General features: G+C 33.7%; 1 protein-coding gene across 2 annotated transcripts in view; it reads right to left on the reverse strand.

Moving 5' to 3' along the window:
* The window catches only part of LOC117177532 (actin-5C), an 8,818-nt gene extending 3,499 nt beyond the window's left edge, over positions 1-5,319 (reverse strand). The window contains exon 1 of one of the 2 annotated variants that reach the window (XM_033368306.1): positions 5,191-5,319. The gene's annotated coding sequence lies outside the window, so the exon portion shown is untranslated. Of the gene's footprint in view, positions 1-637; positions 768-5,190 lie in introns of those variants that run through there. The other variant, XM_033368305.1, reaches the window with a different exon arrangement.
* Positions 5,320-6,401: the final 1,082 nt, after the last annotated feature.

The following is a 6,401-nucleotide window of genomic DNA, read 5'->3' on the forward strand; positions in this document are numbered from 1 at the left end:
TTTCGAAGAGCAGTATCACGAACTTTTAAGGCGTCGGCGTCCAACCGCACCCTGCCCCGCCCTTCCCCGGCATTATAAACGGTCGATAACCGACGCGATCGAAATTCCATTTCTAAAATCATCCAAACACAAAGGAAGTAAAACACTACAATAAATATTAGAAATTTAGACTGGCGACCAAATTTATCGCAAATGCTCAAATATATATCTTATTCCAGGCAAATTTCATCAGTTTGGACATAGATTTTTAATTAAGAATTTAAGCCCTCTCACTTGTCACTATCAAACCCTTTTGTAGAAAAAAAAATCATTAAGACCGAAGTATCCAAAGGTAAAATCGTCACTGGAGGTCTTAGCAACATTATACTGATTTTATCACTCCACAATCAAATCCTTATTGGAACCGAAAATTCCAATGGTAAAAAGAACTACACAACACACCAAATACGGTCCACCTATCTCAAGAAGTATCACACCCACTTGTCGATTTCGCGTCCAAACGACTAATTCGTGGTAGCCTCCCCACTTAGCAAGCCTACTTGGTCGTTGCACTTCAAAAACTTCTAAAGGAATGCCCGAAACAAAGAAAACACTCAACAAAAACCGGTTAAGTAATGTACTCAACTGTGGAACTTACGTTTTCGGTATAAAAAAATTATGTACAATTTTAGGAGGATTTTCTTTCGATGTCACACGACAGACTGTCGAAAAGATGACAGATCCAGCATCAAACACAGAATGTAGCCGACAGCCGGTTTGCAGTGTATTATATGAACAGAGCCGTGTTAGTCTCCCCACCTGATACCTATCGACCAATAAGGGCAGGACACCCTCAGCCAATCCTGGCTTTCTTTACCATATATGGAAGTGCTGCACTCCGAGAGGGGGCCCCCCGTTCCCCTTACAATCAGTCCACACCCGCGCAACCGCGAATCACCACCCTGAGTCAGCCCGTGTAAATGCATCATCCACATTGATGAGACACGGAATATCCCGCTTAGGACCATTTTTCCATCCCCCTCAGTCTTTTTCCCCTCACTCAACCATTTCCCAATGTCATCGAATCCTTCGCAGCAACTTGTTTCCGGCCTACTCGGCATTCCACGAATCTGATTTCCCGTACAAGTTGCCTGTCTGAGTTTCAGTCCACCGAAACACATATCAGCAGTGAATCACGTGGTAGAAAGTCGATGGTTTTCTGACAGAGCGTTAGTGTTTTTCAAATTTTGGAAATTTGAGAGGTTGTGTCTTCGACTTTTCAAGCATTGGGTGTCCAATTTCTTGGGCCATATTATACTTGAGAGAATTATTGAGATTGTTTTTGTATAAGGAATCTGGTAAATAAAAGATTTGACAGGATGCCCATTAAAAATCTCAGAATCAAGTTTCGTTTAAAAGATGAGGCTAAAATTTGTTCCCTAAAAATAATGTTTTGGGGATGTCTCTTGAGTATTTAATTTTGCGTCCAAAAAATTTTCCTATATGATTAATACTGATTGACTTGTCACTCCCGTTTAGATTTTGAAAAATGTATGAGACATCAGTTTTATTTTAACTCTAAATTTCTGCTTCATTTTACGCAAAAATTCTAAAAAGAATGAAAAAAAGTACGCAAATGTCCAAACAATTCAAAAAAGGGGGAGATAATGTTCTAGTTCTAGCGTAAGCAGTTCATAAGAAAAAAACATAACATTTTTTTCTTCTCAAATAATATCTTATCTCCTACACATCCTACGTAAACGTTGTATGGAGATTAATTAAAGTAGATTAAATTTTCTTTAAAAAAAGATTGATTCTAGCTCTTATAGAACATCAGTTATAGTCCCGTAAAGCAGGCTGCTTTTGTGGAATTCTTTTTACATATTGAATAATCGAATGATGGTACCTTTTTTGCTTCAGTGTAATAACCCAATGTTTTAAATATGTAGTTCATATTTTACAATGTTGCTCTGAATTCCTGTTAATGTCGGTATAAATACATGAGAAATATATAAAGTAACAATAAAGAATTGGTAAATTTTCTCTAAATGATGGTTTAAAACTTGAACTTTTGACAATTTACTTTCCCATGCTAAAATTGAAAGAAAATAGTTAAAAGTGCTCATGCAGTACATACAAAGTAGGGTTGTAATAAAAACAATGTGATCTACTATGAAGGTCCACAAAAAAACAGCCTGCTATAAGAGACTCCATAACTTCTGTTCTGTAAGATCTAAAATTAATTTTTTAATTTATCTCCATACAACTTTCATGTAGGATATATGGGAGAAACATTATGCGAAACGATAAACATTTAACGTTTTTCTCTTAGGAACTATTTATGCTAGAATATTCTCCTTTTTGTAATTATTCGGAAATTAGTGGATTGTTTATTTATTTTTAGAACTTTTACGTAAAATGCACCAGAAATTTACAATTAAAAAAACTGATATCTTTTACACATTTTTCAAAATCTAAAAGGGAGCGGAAAATCAATTAATATCAATCACATAGGAACTTTTTTTGGACTAAAAACTAAAGGTTTATAGCAGAAAAAACTTAACATATTACTTGTTCTTTAAAAAAAAATCACATAAATTGATCCATAAACAAAAATCGAGTTTTTTCAAAGGGAACTAAAGGCTTTTATCACATTAAATAAAAATAGCCAGGAAGTATTCTCATAATATAATGTCTAGGGTACAAACTTAAACCTGTACAGCATTATACGTTTTCTTCCTTTAATATAGTTCCAAAGATATCGAAACTTTACATTAAAATGTGCAAAATGTTTTTTAATGGGCTTTTCCAAAAATCTGGTCTCTGCATTTTTTGCTGTTTTCCAGAATAAAAATGATATCATTTTTATCATATCAAAGAAAAAAAGATCAATATTTATGAAAAAAGTTTAAAACTTATGAAAAATTATTATTTTGAAAATAGTTTTTTTAACTGATTTTTTCTTACTGTCGCTCCTTACCTATACTGTCGATTTTACCGATGTTAAAATTTAAACATTTTTCAAAAATTAGTAAGAAGCGATTAGCAACGTCGAATTAAAAAGTTTTTTTATCTTAAATGACATCAGTAGTGTTATTTTGATTCTAAAAACCATATTTTTTTTAGAGATCTGATTTTCGGTACCACAACTACCTTAAATTTGAATGTTTAAAAAAATAACAAATCTTCTTAAATTATGAACATTCTAAGGTTAACTTGGATTCGTCTTAAAAGAAAATGCTGACTGAACAAATGTCAATATCATAATAACAAAATAGTAATATATACAATTCTTTATTATTAGGGTATTTATCATTATTTATTATTACAAAAATCATAATTTGTGCTCTTAAAAAACAAAGAACTTAGAACAAATACCAACATTTAAGAACACTATAAATTTGAATTTTTTTATTAAAATTTAATGGTTATTTATATTGTGGTCACACAATTGAATATCGTGCCATTTAAGAAATCTAATTTAAGAATATCATCAACCTATTGACCAAATACTGCATTTTCAATAAGTGTTTTCTTTCAAATTTTATTTATCTCTTGGCAAGATTAGAATGCATTAAAAATTGTTTGTAGCAGTAAAAAATAACTTCAGGCGATTGTTTGATGCAATTACTCTTTTTCCTCAAAATTTTAGCTCAATTCTGATAATAAAAATAATACGAATATGAAATTATAAAGATTTTTTTTTTCAAAGAATGGAACTGCTTATGAGTATGCTTCATGAGAAATAACTCATTAAAATATCAATTTAAACAAAATTATATAAACATTTGACCTAAAATGTGTTATTGAGCAACTTTTTGTAATAATTTGTTTGTCCTTGTATATAAGACATTTTTATTGAAATGTGCAATGAGTAACAAAATAAAGAATTTTGAACCCTGAAACACGAAGTTTCCTATCAGCTGACAGGAACCTTAAAAATAAATTAAAAATAAATATAGGAAGCATTAGCAGTTGCCATATTTGTAAAAAACAATTTTGATAAACTATCATATTTAATTACACAAACGTGTAACACATTTTAATCTAGCCTATAATTATAATTGAAAATTGCCTGATTCTATCTTTTAACTCACAACTGACAGTGATAGACATGTAAATTTAATCAATTTTGAGAATCAAACTATGTGAAAATCCACTTTCTTATTAATCTAAATAGGTTACAACGGAATGTCATTTTCATTGATTAAATAGGACTAGCAAACTACATCTATAATTTATTAACAGAAGTCAATAATGTTTAAGAATTTTCGGCTAATCTATAAATTTGAAAAAATCCGAAATGCTTATAGTAAAATGAACTAATATTTTGACGTTTCCTAAGGGAAAATGTGAGAAACATTTGTGTCTAAATTATTATAATATTTCATTTATTATTAAAATTAGCAAAAACATGCATTTTTAAAGCTTTTTCTGTAGCAGGCAATAATAATCACTCTTCCTTTTATTTCAGAATATATAATTTGTGCCTACTTTACAAATTAGTCATGAAAACTCGCGCAATACAAAATGACAGTTCGTGACGTCACGCCCTAAGCTTCATAAAATTTTTGAAACAAGTTTCGGAACACAATGTGACGATGAACTAACGAATAAATTTGGTATAAAATCTAAAATTTGAAGAATTATTTAGCTAAAAAATATGGAACTTTAGGTTTTTTAGGCTTCTAAAAATATGGAGGAGGGGGAGGCGCGAAGACCGTTAATAAGCCGGCTTCCCGTGAAACGAAAAATAGAGATTAATAGAACTTGGCGAGGTCGTTGGGAGATCGGTCAGTGTCAAGTTTTCGCGTATGTCGGGTGGGAAATAAACGGGTGGAAATAAACGTGTTCGTATAGCACGAGGCGAGGTAGGTTAGGGCTCGACAAAGACGTATGCCTAATAATAGATTAGACGCAAAGACGCGACGACGCGCGGAACGTCAGAAACCACCTGCCAACGACAACCTGTCGGATCTCCGAGCTAAAATTTAGATTTTCGCAGAGCCATGGTCAGGTTTATCTTATATTAGCCAAAATTCCGGTTGCAAAAAGCCACGAGGGAGCAACGCCCTGACATCATGGCGGACGAGCTGACCGGCCTAATCGCCCCGAGTAACAATGTTCGCAGTAAATTCTGACAGTTCAACACGAAAGGTACAGGTTTTAATCGCGCAATTTCGAGGCTTGATTTGATGCACGAGTACTTACCTCTCAAAAAGGAAATGAAACCGTTGGTTTGCTTGATCAACGATCGGCAAGCGGCACTGGATGATACTAGTGACACGACGAGTCGAGACTAGAACCGAAAGACGCCACGAGTTGCGAACACTGGAGCTCAGGGACGTGGTTTTCCAAAATATCACCCCAAAATTCAAATTTAAATACAAATATATCTAAAAATGACTGAATTTGATTAAAATTTCCCCGAGGGGCTTACATCAATATGTGGTTCAAAATAATCGGAGATAATGATTCTTTAATTGATTTTTTGTTCATATGAACAAAACCTCCCCTACATTTTTAAGAGTTAACAACCCTTTTAGAACTGATCAAGAATGATTGCATACAATTTAAGTCATTTTAAAAACAATCTCGAAGAAAAACAGGTCTTGGATTCAAATTTCTATTTAAAAATAGTCAAACTCCCTCTTTTGAAATAAACATTCATAGAAGGCCTGGATTGATGAAATAAGTTTTTATAATGCAATTAACGTAAACCTATAAACAAGTTAAGATTAATGTAACATCCACTAAATTAATAGACCCTCAAAATAAGTTTTTTATGAATAATATTTTATTTAAATTTGAATTCGTAGATCCGAGTTTGGAAGGAGCTAACACGTCCCTGAGGATATCACGACGATTCGACCTGAACGCAGGTATGGTCGGTAGCTACAAATTTTAAAAGCGGCCCTGGCGCTTTAATTTCTGTAAAATTTTATTTTCTGGGTTCATCAAATAAAGTAGTTTTTAGCCTGGCGAATGATTGGGGCGAAAAATTGATTTATGGTAAAGTAGGAGCGAATTAAGGATACGGTTGACGGTGCTTGCCGCCCCTGGATTTGAAATGGACTCTTCCAGGCTTCCTTCCCACCACGCCAATTCACAGCTCTTGCCATATATGGGCATAAAACGAATGTGGCGCGCTGATTGGTCGTGAGCCGGCTGCCGACTAGATTCTCCAAATGCCGCTTCAAACCGTACGATATCGGGGAGCATATTATATTTTCTGGAAGTGTACACTAGCGTAAAGGCCTGTCTGACTAACCGTCGACTTGTTTCGATGTGTTCAGTAATCTAGCCTGAATACGAATGCAAAATAAGTTTATGCGAGACTTTTGCGCTCGCACACGTGGAACTTGTCCGAATGAATCGAACCTTGTTTGTGTGCCCGAGTTTTATAATTGGTGTTAATGTTT

The sequence above is a fragment of the Belonocnema kinseyi genome, chromosome 7 (assembly GCF_010883055.1).
Source record: "Belonocnema kinseyi isolate 2016_QV_RU_SX_M_011 chromosome 7, B_treatae_v1, whole genome shotgun sequence".
Taxonomy (NCBI): domain Eukaryota; kingdom Metazoa; phylum Arthropoda; class Insecta; order Hymenoptera; family Cynipidae; genus Belonocnema; species Belonocnema kinseyi.